We start from the raw sequence: 13711 nt of genomic DNA, 5'->3' as shown, positions 1-13711 counted from the left end.
TTGGGGCTATATTAGTTTATTGAAAACAGGGGTTTAGAGTCTTCTTCAGAAGAAAGAAACAATAATTTATTTTAAGAAGAAACTTACTGGAATGGATTTGTCCACAAATTTGTGTTCACAATTCTAGCTTCTACTCCCTTTCTCCCCCCTTTATTTTTACATTTGTTTATCTCTCTAGGTTACAGATTGTCCAGCTAATCAACAGTAGTATTATTTCAGAATTATCTAGAATTTAAGGGTTACCAAGTTTATTTCTATATCATGTTTTGAGATATTCTGATAAAATGTGATAAAGATGTCTTATTTTAGTCTCATTTCCTCTTCATGCTATTAAAAATATTTAACATGAGAAATACTATTTCTGCTTTCCCAGAGGAACTTTTGAAAGTGTTGATGGTTATAGCAAAACCTTTTAAAATCAATCAGATATTTACTAAGCATAAGCATTAACATTATTTATTAAGTTTTCAATCATTAGCATTAAGTTACCCCTCTCCCCCTTTTTCTTCAGGGAACTATCCAATTTCTTTGCATATCTTGATCATTGAAGGTATCTTATATCCACTAAAAAGAAGGTGACTTCACTTTGTGCCAGATAGAAACTAATTCTCCCCAGAGAGTTTAAATTGTTTCATGTTGTGTAGAGTGGATCAGAAGGATGTCTTTCTTAGTTCTATGAAGGCCACTTTTATCCAAGGACTTTTATTCCCTGGCTTAATTTAGCCATAGACATCCTTTAAAGTTGAATAGAATCAATGATTGATAAATATTGCTGCATAACTAGATATAACTAGTAACAATCTAGAGACTTTGTTCTTTATCTTGGCAGTGGAATTTCAAATCCACATGTCTTTCCAGATTAATTACTTATCTCCTGGAATGAATAATTTAAAACATCAAAAACTTATTTTGCTTTGAAATGGTTGGCATGTGAACTAACCACATTATTGTCATCTTTATCCTTTATTATTTTATTTTTTCATGGTTTTTGAAAGTTATATCAACAGAAGTTCTATTGGGTCAATATAAGACGGGCATTTTACCTACTGATGTATACCCATGCAAGAATGAATGCAGGTTTTCAAGGGCCAGTCTTAGTCCATTTGGATTACTATAACAGAATACCATAGGTTGGTTGGCCTATAAACATAAATTTATTTCTCACAAATCTGGAGACTGGCAAGTCCAAGATCAAGGCACTAGCAGAGGGCCTGCTGCCTTGTTCATAGATGGCTGTTTTGTCATTGATTGTGTCCTCACATGTTGGATGGGGCAAGGGAGCTCTCTGAGGTCTCTTTCATAAGGGCACTAATCCCAATCATGAGGGATCCACATGTCCAGGTTGTGGGCTCAATCCTCATTAGGGCTGTGCAGGAGGCAGTGGATCAATAATTCTCTTTCATCATTGATGTTTCTAGTGTTCTCTTTTTCTCTTTTAAATCTAAAAAAATGATTTAAACCCCCCCCCACAAAATAGGCTCTGGCTGGGTTTCTCAGTGGTTAGAACATCAGCCTGTGACCAAAGGGTTTCAGGTTTGATTCCCAGTCGAGGGCACATACCTGAGTTGCAGGTTTGATCCCTAGCCCCATTCAAAATGTGTGCAGAACACAGCCAATTGATGTCTCTCTCTCTCTCTCTCTCTCTCTCTCTCTCTCTCTCTCTCTCTCTCTCTCCCTCCCTCCCTCTCTCTCTCTCTCCCCTCTCCCTCCTTCCCTCCCTCTCTCTCTCTCTCCTTTTTCTCCCTTCCACTCTTTCTAAAAATCATTGGAAAACAAAAATATCCTTGGGTGAGGATTAAGAAAGCAAAAACAAACTGGCAAGCAAAAGAACACAAAGTAGGCAAGTACATTCACAAAAAGAAATCACCCAAAAAAAGAAATTTAAGAGCTGACAAATACCACAAATTAAAATAATTGAATTAAATACCTGAAATTTAACTGCCCCTTTCCCAATATTTTTGGATATTTGCATTTGATTGCCTCTTCATATACCAACAATTTAAAAATTTTATATCACTTTCTATAGAGAAAAATAGAATAAAATAAGATTTTCCACTAGCATTGTTTATTTTATTTATTATCTATAGTTTAAAAAGTTTGTTTTATTTCCACCACCCATTATTAATCATGAAAAGTATAGATTGGCGTAAAATTTTGGAAACCTCTAAAAGTTTCATCTACTGTGTACTCTCTGTAGTATTCCTGTAAACACAGAAATTGTAATAAAATTTTATTTCATATAATTGACACCAAAAGAAAAAAAAATATGGTGTTTATAATTGCACATACTGCACTACTTAGAATATTCCTGACAGAAAGAGGACTTCTGCTTTGACTAGACATTTATGAGAACTGCACATGTTTACAATTTTACAAGTCTGATGATTGGGATAATTTTCCAAAGATTCACTTCTGACTTCCTATGTTTCTTCCTTCACCCACTTCTGTCACTGGGTGTCACAGGATATGCTCAGGTCACAGTACAGCCTCTAGTTCTGCACACTAGGTGTCAGCTAGGTGTTAGGAATATTCCTGAAAGTCAGTCCTTATTCTAGGATGGCTAGTGATAACTTATTTATGCATGGAAATGATTGTGAATCATGTGAATATACCTCATTGAAACAGAGGTAAATATATATTGTATTCACCTTTTTCTTAACCAAATCTCAAACATGCCTATAAGCAGGTTACCTCCATCAACACACAAAGTTAAGTGACAGTCAGAATATAGGCGTGGAAAGAGACAGTGGTCTTAACTAACTGCTTTTATAAAATCTCACTTTTCCATATTCTATAGAAACATGATATTCTCTGAGTACATTGCTGGCATCCCTCTCAGAGCCTTGGAAGGTGCTTATGAAAGTGAGATTCTGAACCTTAAATGCTATTAGCTTCCTAGAAAACCTGATTCTGACCAAGTGTCTGGGCTTTTATTTATTTTTTTAAATATGTTTTTTATTTATTTCAGAGAGGAAGAGAGAGGGAGAAAGAAACATCAATGATGCAAGAGAATCATTGATAGGCTGCCTCCTGCATGCCTCCTCCTGGGGATGGAGCCTGACACTTGGGAATGTGCCCTGACCAGTAATTAAATGGTGACCTCCTGGTTCATGCTTCAATGCTCAACTATTGAGCCACACCACCAGGCTGGGCTTTTTTGCCTTTGGAAATATTGTTCTTTATATTTTTGGTCAGGCATGATTATCCCATCGAGGCACCATGCTGTCATGGTCATAGAAGTGGACTTCTCTCTTTCCCCATTCCCATGTGTTTCTGATATTCCCAGAGCACAACATTATACTTGGCATACAGCATGTGGAGAAGCAAGAAGATGCGCCCATCCAGAGTTCAAATCCCACTTTTGCTATTTATCTTTTGGGAAATTTGTTTATGTTTATAATGCCTCAGTTGTATGTCAGAGTTAATAATACATACCTTTAAACATTTCTGTGAGCATCTGAAACAATACATGTAAGTTAGTTCATTTTTGGATGAGCCCTGGTTTACTCATTTGCAAAGTGAAATTAGTAATACAAATCTTTGAAAGGTTGTTTTGAGGATCTGAGATAATGCATGTAAATTAAGCTAGCACAGTGCTGGGAATATAGATAATATTGATCAATAAATCATCACTGATTGTGGGACTCACTAAATATTCTATGTTCTTCTATACTTCCCAGACTACCTTGTAGTTAGGTTGGAGTCATGTGACTGACTCTGGCTGGTGAAATGTATGGGGGTGTGGCATTTATGGGCTATGACAGTTAAAATCCAGTGTATTTCCTGCATATCCTTCTACCTCTGTAGCAGCAACCTTGGTGATATATAGCTATAATATGCAAGGAGTCCCAAGTCACTTTCGAAGGAGAACTTCTCAGGAGGGCTCTGGACTATAGGGAGCTTTGTGTAAACGTGAAATAAAAGTTGATTATGTTGCTGAAACAGGTTTGGCTCAGTGGATAGAGCGTCTGTCTGTGGACTGGAGGGTCCCAGGTTCGGTTCTGGTCAAGGACATGCGCATTGGTTGTGAGCACATCCCCAGTGAGGGGTGTGCAGGAGGTAGCTGGTTGATGTTTCTCTTTCATCAATGTTTCTAGCTCTCTATCTCTCTCTCTTCCTCTCTGCAAAAAATCAATAAAAATATATTTTAAAAAAAGTTGATTGTATTAAGGCACTATGATTTGGGTGTCTTGTGTTTTTTTTGTGTTTTTTTTTTTTTTTTTACCGCAGCTTAGACTAGCATCATGGTATTATTATTGTTGTTGTTTTTATTATTATTACTAGTGAATTGAACAAAACTACTCACTAACATTTGCACTTTCAGTGGGACGTGGAGCTAAAGCATTGGCTTCTGTCATCAGTCCTGGGACATAAAAATATTGCTGCTGCATGTTTTTCCACAAACAAAGATTCCAGGAATGTCAAATTAAAATAAAATAGGTGCATTAAATTTTCCATTTGACTCACCAGCTAATCCTCTTTATTCAAGCTACCTTATTTCCTTGAAACCCTGTCAATGCATATTTTCATGACATTAAACAATGATGTCCTTTTCAGTCAAAAGTTTTTGAAATTATGTTTTCTTTCTTCTCAATTTCACCGGCTTAGCAATCCTCCACACCTTAATAAAAGGTCTAATTTGAGTGTTTTGCATTATCCTTCTCATTAAGAATAAATTCCAGAATCACAGATTTTCAGATAGGCAGCTGATAGGTCACCTTCAGAGTTTAGCTGTCAGCAGGCACCAGAGTGAATATCTTTGTTTTTATTTTTGTAGGAACCATCTCAATCTACATCACATGTGTCAAACACAAGGCCCGCGGGCCAAATCCGTCCCGCCAGGCCTTGCAATGTGGCCCGCACCGCGTTGTCATCACTGCACTCCGCTGCGTTTCCATCACAATGACAGTTTATGACTGTTCAGTAAACCATTCGGCCCGCGATTTAGGCTGGATTTTAGATTTTGGCCCCTTCTCTGATTGAGTTCGACACCCCTAATCTACATGGAAAACCTCTACTTAACCGCTTTTTAAATTTTATTTTCTTATGGCGTGATTCTACAATAAAGATGGTTCCTGACGCCCAGCTCTCTTTAGAAAGATTGGTAGAAATGCTTGCTTGATGGGCTGTTTCCTAGTTCTTATGCACTTTTTAACCAGGAGCATACAAAATTAGACATAATTCAAGGAGCCAGTAAAATGATCACAAGGGGTTGGTATTTGAAGGAGTTTAGGATCTGCCACCCCAAAACACGCAGCTTTGCATATTAATTATTTTGAATTGAGACACTTAAAATGTAGCAGATGAAGGAAGGATTCTCTGGCCTACCCTTTTCGAGCAAAAAAACAGGCCATAAAATTCCCCAGTGAGAAAGATGCCCTCCCTGTACTATGAAGAGAAGAATGTCCTTATCAGTAGAGATTGAGAATTGATGCTGAAATGAAGCTGTACAAACTTACTAAAATAACCTTATTTTTCAATAAATCACCTAGTCATTTCCCACAATTTGTTGCCTCTATCTTAAACCCTTTGCCTTATTCTTATAATTAATTGTTTGTCTAAAAGGTATAAAAAAAAGCTTTCTTCCGCAGTTACTTCTTCAGGTCTTCATTGTCTCGTGTCTGGGTTTTTATTATTTTGTAAATATGTTTTTATTGATTTCAGAGAGGTAGGAAGAGGGAGAGAGATACAAACATCAATAATGAGAAAGAATCATTGATCGGCTGCCTCCTGCAGGCTCCAACCGAGCCCGCAACCCAGGCCTGGGCCCTGACCAGGAATTGAGTCTCCTGGTTCACAAGTTGATGCTCAACCACTGAGCCATGCCAGCCAGGTAATTCCAGTTCCAGTTCTTTCCTAAGGCCCTGGTTCTCAAACTTGAGCATTTGAATCACCTGGAGGATTTACTAAAACACAGATTGCTGGCCCCACCCCAGGAGTTTCAGATTCAAACCAGCGCCCTGGAGATGCGATTGTTTCTGGTCTTGCAGCAACCAACCTTGAAGAAACACTGCTTTCAAAACTATAGCAGAGGTATTTTCTGTAGTGAATTATTTTTTAACAAAAGTAAACCCTTTTCTGTGACCCTGGGGTGTGCTTACCAATCACTGTTTACTGCTAGATACTGTACATTTAATGTTTCTAAAGACCTTCCCCACATCACCAAACCACTGAATCTCAAATATTGGACACACTACACAGGGCCAGATTTTCTAATTTCCTCCTTTTTGCCTCTTTCTTTACTGGGCATTAACTACTGTTTTACACTTTGTGCTTTAACCCAGTTCCCTTGGACTCTGCGGTAAAGACTCTGTCTTCCTCTGCAGTTAGCTGTTTATCAGGGACCATCCTTGTTTTTCCTCTTCACGGGGAAGGATGACGGTCCAGCGAATACATTGACTTTAACAAAAGTCCTGTAAATAGACAAGCTATTATTTAATCAGTTCAAACTAGGGTCACATCCCATCTCAAAATAGCGGTACTTTTTGCTAGCTGATTTCTTGTTTCTTTTTTCTTCAAACTATAACAGAAAGTTTATTTAGAAAGTCACAGGGGTAGAAAAAGTGAGCCGTAGAAGAAATGGGCTCTGGGAATAGGTTACAGAGGCAAAAGATGGGCCCGTGGATCTCAGGAGAAAGAGAGGTCAGGCAATGCACCTGGGAAGGGGGTGGGGAAAGGCGCTGGCCTGCTCCACTGAGAGAGCCGCCTGTTCTATGATTGATTACTTTTTCTCCGTAGAAAAAATGATACAGCTCTGCAGATGAGAATCCAGTTTAATTTCATCTTTTTTCTAGTTCTGATTTTTTCTTTTTCTTTTCCCCAGGTTCATGACATTTTAGCACCAGTCACTCCCTGCTTGGTCTTTTCATTTGTTTGTTTTCATTACAGATAATATTTATTGTGGCAAAATATGCATAGTACAGTTTACCTTTTCAAACCAATTTAGAGTGTACAGTTAAGTGGCATTAAGTACATTTGCAGTGCTGTGCTACTACCCTGTTTCCCCAGAAATAAGACAGTGTCTTATATTAATTTTTTTTCTCCCAAAGTTGCGCTAGGTCTTATTTTCAGAGGATGTCTTATTTTCGGGGAAACACGGTATCACCACTATCCGTTTTCAGAACTTTTTCATCATCCCAAACAAACTCAGAGCCCATTCAATTTCCCATTTGCCTCTTTCCCCAGTCCCTGGTAACCTCAGTTCTAGTTTCTGTCTCTATGGATTTGCCAATTCTTGGTATCTAATATACATGAGATCCTATGATATTTGCTCTCTTTTTGGTCTGGCTCATTTCACTTACAGTAATGTTTTCAAAGTTCATCTCTGCTTGCTTTTATAATTTGCATTTCTTTTTAGATCTCTTCAATACAGCTTGTATTTTCTACAGTGCCCTTTCCAAAAGTAAGCTCTTCTTTTTATTAATATTTTATTATTTATATGACTACTTGTCCCCCTCTTCCCCACTTTTGAAAACAAAGTATAACTATCACAAAGGTAAGAATTCTAGAACCATGTCTTTTGTTTGGCTTTTACCAGCAGGTGAATGGCGTTTTGTGTGCTGATTATTCATTCTGTGACTCATGTGTGGGCGTCACCAAAATCTCTATCATCTTGTTCCATAACCAGCCACAGCAAGTAGAGTATTCCAAACACATTCTAGGTGTCTCTTAGAATTTTGCCAAGAGCTCTCTTTGTAGATCCTTCTAAAAGAAATCTTTACAGCCAAGAGCCTCAGAAATAGGAAACAATACAAGTACCCATTAGAATTAGACTTTATCTGCCAGACAACTGCCTCTAGCATTCCGTCATTAACACAGCTCTTGCTTTTCCCCTCAAACAATGACGGAAGAAAGTAGATGCTAGGGTTGTGAAACAGTTTAGAAATCAGAAGAGTCTTTTGGTCATCTTTAACTTGTATTTTATTTCATAGGCCGGTGCCTTATATTTGACAGGGCAGCAGCACAGGACTCTTTGCCAAAGGGGGAAAAACAGCTATCTGATAGGGTTAGAACAGGGTGATAGCAATGTCTTTAATTACATAGGAGTTCAGGCTGCGCATCAGTTTGTTATAATAGTACTACTTCGTGCTAGCTGATTTTCTCTGGTGTGGAGAGTTTAAGTGTGCCTCCAAGGAAAGTAAATTGTGCAGCCCAAGCACTAGAGTGGGAGAAACCACGTTTTTATCAATAACAATGGATTTCTTTTCCATTATTTGAAAGTCACACCAATTTATACACTGCTTAAATTAGGCTTGTACTCAACTACTGCCCAACTATCAGTTGGATATCAATCATAAGTGTTTTTGTTCCTAATAATCTCATTTATAGATATAAAACTGTGCACATATGATTTGAAAAATCGAGGTAGGTATTACTTCCTTCTTTAAAAAAATTGCTTATTGGTACTAATTGGGGAATGATGCTTTAACAAATACTATACTTTCTTTTCTTTGACATATGACAGATTCCATGTGTACAGAAAGAATAGAGACTATGTTGTTTTTACTGGATTTGAAATTTAATAGGCCAACGTTGGTTTCATTTCCAAGTTTAAAATTATTTAAGCAAACTGGGAAAAATAAATAACAGTTATACCTTTTGTAAGAAAATAAAATAAAAAGTACTTTTATAAAAAACACTAGTTTTAAATACTCATTTTGCTTCAACTCTTGATATTACCCTCCCTCACCCATTATCATGCATTTAGAAAATTATATTTAAAAAATAGCTCATGACACAGAATAAAGGAATGAAGAAATGATTGTGGGGGTAGAACTTTAATCCCTCAGTCTATCTTGAAAGTCTGCTTCCAATTAAAAACTTGTAGCATTCCATCTACATTTCTACTATATTTTTCAACATGGGACTTCTTAATACAGGTATATCTCAGAGATATTGCAGGTTTTGTTCCAGACCACCACATTGAAGTGAGTCACACAAATTTTAGGGCTTCCCAGTGCATATAAAAGTTACGTTTATACTGTTGTCTATTAAACATGCAATGGTATTACATTTAAAAATATATATACCTTAATTTAAAAAAAAAGTTGTATTGCTAAAACATGCTAACCATCATCCAAACCTGTTGAAAAATAGTGCTGAAAGACTTGCTCCATTTAGGGTTCCCATAAACCTTAATTTGTAAAAAAAAAAAAACACAAAAAACCCAACATCTGCAAAGTGCAATAAAGTGAAGCCCAATAAAATGAGGCATACCTATAGGTATTAAAAAGAAATTTGCTCCTCTATTTCTAGTTTTTTATTTAGTCTCTAATACCTTGAGTACTAAGATAATTTGATTCAATTTAGTCAAGTAAATATTTGGGAGAAATTTTGTTAAGCTCTGCTTCCTAGATTAGTAACCAATGTTCCTTCTTGTAAAAAGTTCATAATTTGGCAAGGGTAAAGAGGAGAATAAGGTAAATATAGGCATATGGTTAAGGCAGTGAAGGGAAGATAAGTGCTAAGGGGTGGTACAGAGTGCTCTGAAGGTGTGACGGGAAGAGATCAAGTATCCTGGGAGGGAGAAGGGAGGAACTGGGCAGTAGCATTTGAGAAGGATCTTGAGTCTCCAAGTTTAGTGCCCACCAGGATTACCTGGAGGCGTTGTTGAAACACACATGGGGGCTTGAAATAAGTATCTGTTTCTAACAGTTCCTAACTGACCCTGCTTTTTCAGAGACAACACTTGAAGAACCATTGCTCTAGACTCGAGACTAAAAAGAAATGGCGAGTGTTTAACCCAGAGAAAGAGTATGAGCAAATTTGAGAGGCAAAAAACAACAACAAACAAATAAACAAACAAAAAAACAAAACCCACAAACAACTGAAGAGCACTTTAAATAATAATAATACTTATTTTTGGAGTTATTTTATTTTTTAAAATATATTTTATTTATTTCAGAGAGGAATGGAGAGGGAGAGAGAGATGGAAATATCAATGATGAGAGAGAATCACTGATTGGCTGCCTCCTGTATGGCCCTCACTGGGGATTGAACCTGCAACCCAGGCATGTGCTTGATCAGAATCGAACCCAGGATCTTTTAGTCTACAGGCCGATGCTCTATCCACTGAGCCAAACTGGCTAGGGCTTTTGGAGTTATTTTAATTGTGCCAATGAGGAGATTAAGTTTCAGAGGGATTAAAAAAACTTTCTTAAAGTCATAGAGCGACTAAGCCACAGATTCTGGATTTCAACCCATGGAGGCAACAACCCAGACCATTAAGTCTAACTACTATAATTAAGAGTAGGAGGCAGTATATCTTGATGAACATAGGCATTTTGTTGGGCAATAATGGGAGTTAATTCTCAGCCTGGAGGTTGCAGCTACATTTCAGAGGGCTTATATGCCAGGGTAAGTAATTTTGTACTTAGTACATTAATCGATATATATTGACAATTTTTATCAGGATTAATTGAAAAGCAATAATATAATTAAGAGAGGCAAAAGGATGGAAGTCTAGTACAAGTCTTTTATAACAGCCCAGGGAAAAGGAAAGGAAGTAAATGAGGGTGAATGTATTATAGTTGGAATGGGGAGAAGCGGATGGAGGTAAGAGCAATTTGGTAGGCAGGCTATACTGGCAATTCTCATCTTCCTACCAACTGTGATTCTATGATTCTAAATATTGGTTTATGAAGCAAACTGGATTTATCTACATAGAGAGAAATATGTTCCATATGAGATCATTATTTTTCCCGTTATAACACATCCGCATTGTAACTAACAGCTCATAATCATCAAAGGCGCTGTCCTGGTGGTGATAAGCACCAAACTTGAGCAAGTGAGCAGACATTTAAAAATACTTTACTGCTTTCAGTTGCAGATCTTTGTCACTGTGCCCGTATCCAAGGTCAATCACATGATGAGCCTTTAAAGTGAAGTCTGATCTACATTCATGTTTCAGAGATTCTGATGCTATCAAAAGCCAGTGGGATATTTTAATGATTCTGAGGTAAGTTACCATACTGATGTAAAAGAATTCCAACCAAAACAAAAAAGTTCATGTGGTTTGATGGCAAACACGTAGTTTCCATTAGATATCTGAAAAAAATGATATACCTTTCCTGTCTTTAGAGTTCGAAATGTGCAAGAGTTTGCTACCTGATGATGTGTGTGTGGGAGTCCATGAGTAGGAGTCAATGAAGACTGTATAGGTTCAGGTCTGGGTGTTCTGAAGGGTTGGGGAGTATTGACCAAGACGGGAAGTTCAGGAAGAGGTCTGGGTGGGGAGAGTTGGTGCTGAACATGAGGTGGTTTTGAACAGGCATACGGGCATGTCTCTTTAACTCAGCACCCCAAGGCAGGATTTTGTTATGAATAAGCCCTTATGAGAACAAGAAGTACTGAAATTTTTTAGAGTTCAGAAAAACCACATTGATATGTTTTAACCTGATAAACTTTAGCCAACTGGACTAAGTGGCCAGGATCCAGATACACTTTAAGAATGCAATTTTCAGAAAAAATAAATGTTTTCTAGTGTTGACCTAAAAGTTCCACTTAAACTTTCTGTCACTGTTTATACCATGGAAAAAGAATAAAAAAGACTGAGGTTTCTTTTAGACATTGCAGTGGTAACTGACATGTCTGTGGTTGTGAGCTAGTTCAAAACACGCCTACCATAACTGTAGCTGGTGAAAGTGCTCAGTACAGCGATCCATTTATGCACAATAGAATCTAGTTTCTCCCTCACAATAGCATCCAGCCTAGGAGTTGTTCTCATGCTGTTGTCAAAAGCCAGGGCACCTGGACAGGGAGTGATTCACAAAAGCAAGTTTTTTTTGTTTGTTTTGTTTTTGTTTTTTGTTTTTTTACAGAGAGCACAGGAAAGGAGAGTACCTATCTCTCTTAAGTTTCAGTATCTGTTCCATAGCAAATTAGGAAGAGCATTAGCTAGAGCTATACATACAACTCATTATGTATATTTAGAAATTGAATTTTGAGCAATTGCCATCAAGGATACTGGGTATGCTCTGTGAATTGTCATGCTAACCTTGCTAAAGGAAATACTAGCTCTGACAGATACCTGAGGTGGGAAGTGGAGCAGCATAAAACAGAGGAATTCCAGCAGATAATCCGTAACCAAGATGATGAAAAAGAGGACACAAACATATATTATTCTTAACCACACATAGCTAAGTGAGTCACCATTCTTAATTAGAAAGAATGCTAAAAGGGAGTAATTCAAAACTTTATATTACTTACAGTGAATATATGTATGTATGTATGTATTTTCTTAAATTAGCTGTTAAGGAAGAAAGCTCTATTTAGTTTATTCCTCAGGGGGGGCTGAGTCAACAACAATTATATTTTCACTTTCTTTTTATTATTTTAATTTTTTAAAATTTGTCCTAGTTTTTGAACGTATTACAGATGTTTTCCACTTTACCCCCCCCCCCCCCCCCCATTAATCCTCTCCACTCCACACCTGTCCCCCACCCCTGGCAGTCACTACACTATTGTCTGTGTCCATGGGCTATGCATAGCCTCTATCAGTGGTCGGCAAACTCATTAGTCAACAGAGCCAAATATCAACAGTACAATGATTGAAATTTCTTTTGAGAGCCAATTTTTTTAAACTTAAAATTGTTCTAATGCCACTTCTTTAAAATAGATTTGCCCAGGCCATGATATTTTGTGGAAGAGACACATTCAAGGGGCCAAAGAGCCACATATGGCTCATAAGCTACAGTTTGCTGACCACAGGCCTATATAATAAAAGCTTACCAGCGGGCTCTGTAGCGCAATGGATAGTGCATTGGACTTCTAATAAAAGCTTACCGTATTTTCTGGCATATAAGATGACCCCCTAATTTTACAGTTTAAAACATAGGTTTGGGCCTATATTCGCTGTATAAGACTATCCCCCCACTTCCGAGGCAACACCAGTTCTTTTTTTAATAGACCGCCTCTCTGACTCTGGCCAATCTGAGCAGGCTCTTTATGCATGCAAATTATACATGTTCTGTACCCGAAGCTACACCTTGTTCTAGTAAAAAGCCTACTCAGATTGGCCAGAGTCAGAGAGGCGGTCTATTAAAAAAAGAACTGGTGTTGCCTCGGAAGTGGGGGGTAGTCTTATACAGCAAATATAGGCCTAAACCTATGTTTTAACTGTAAAATTAGGGGGTTGTCTTATATGCCGGAAAATACAGTAATATACAAATTGACCAAATGGCGGAATGACTGGTCTCTATGACACACACTGACCGCCAGGGGCAGAAACTCAACACAGAAGCTGACCCCAGCCCACAGGCCTCAGGCTAGCCAACATGGGTGCCAGTGGGGAGCCCCTTGATTGCCTGGCTGGTCGCCCCACAGGTTGGCCCTGATTGCTGGCCAGGCTTAGGGACCTTACCTGTGCACAAATTTTGTGTACCAGGCCTCTAGTCTGTCCTATCTACCGTGTTTCCCCAAAATAAGACATCCTCCAAAAATAAGACCTACTTACAGGTTTCCTTCTGAGAGAAATATAAGGCATCCCCCCGAAAACAAGGCTAAACATGAGAGATTTGGTCCACTGATTCTGAAAGAAATGGAATCACAAGAAATTCACCAGGAAATTCAGGAATTGGATTGTTATGATGATGTTCCAGAAGATGATGACATGATTATCATTGAATAAATGAGTAAATTATTGATACTGTAGGATTCACAGTTTGTCTGGTTTGTGTTGACAACTACCATACTACCGTACCGTATACAAGTA

The sequence above is a fragment of the Pipistrellus kuhlii genome, unplaced genomic scaffold (genome assembly GCF_014108245.1).
Source record: "Pipistrellus kuhlii isolate mPipKuh1 unplaced genomic scaffold, mPipKuh1.p scaffold_m20_p_4, whole genome shotgun sequence".
Lineage (NCBI taxonomy): Eukaryota > Metazoa > Chordata > Mammalia > Chiroptera > Vespertilionidae > Pipistrellus > Pipistrellus kuhlii.
Note: the sequence above shows the minus strand (reverse complement) of the source record.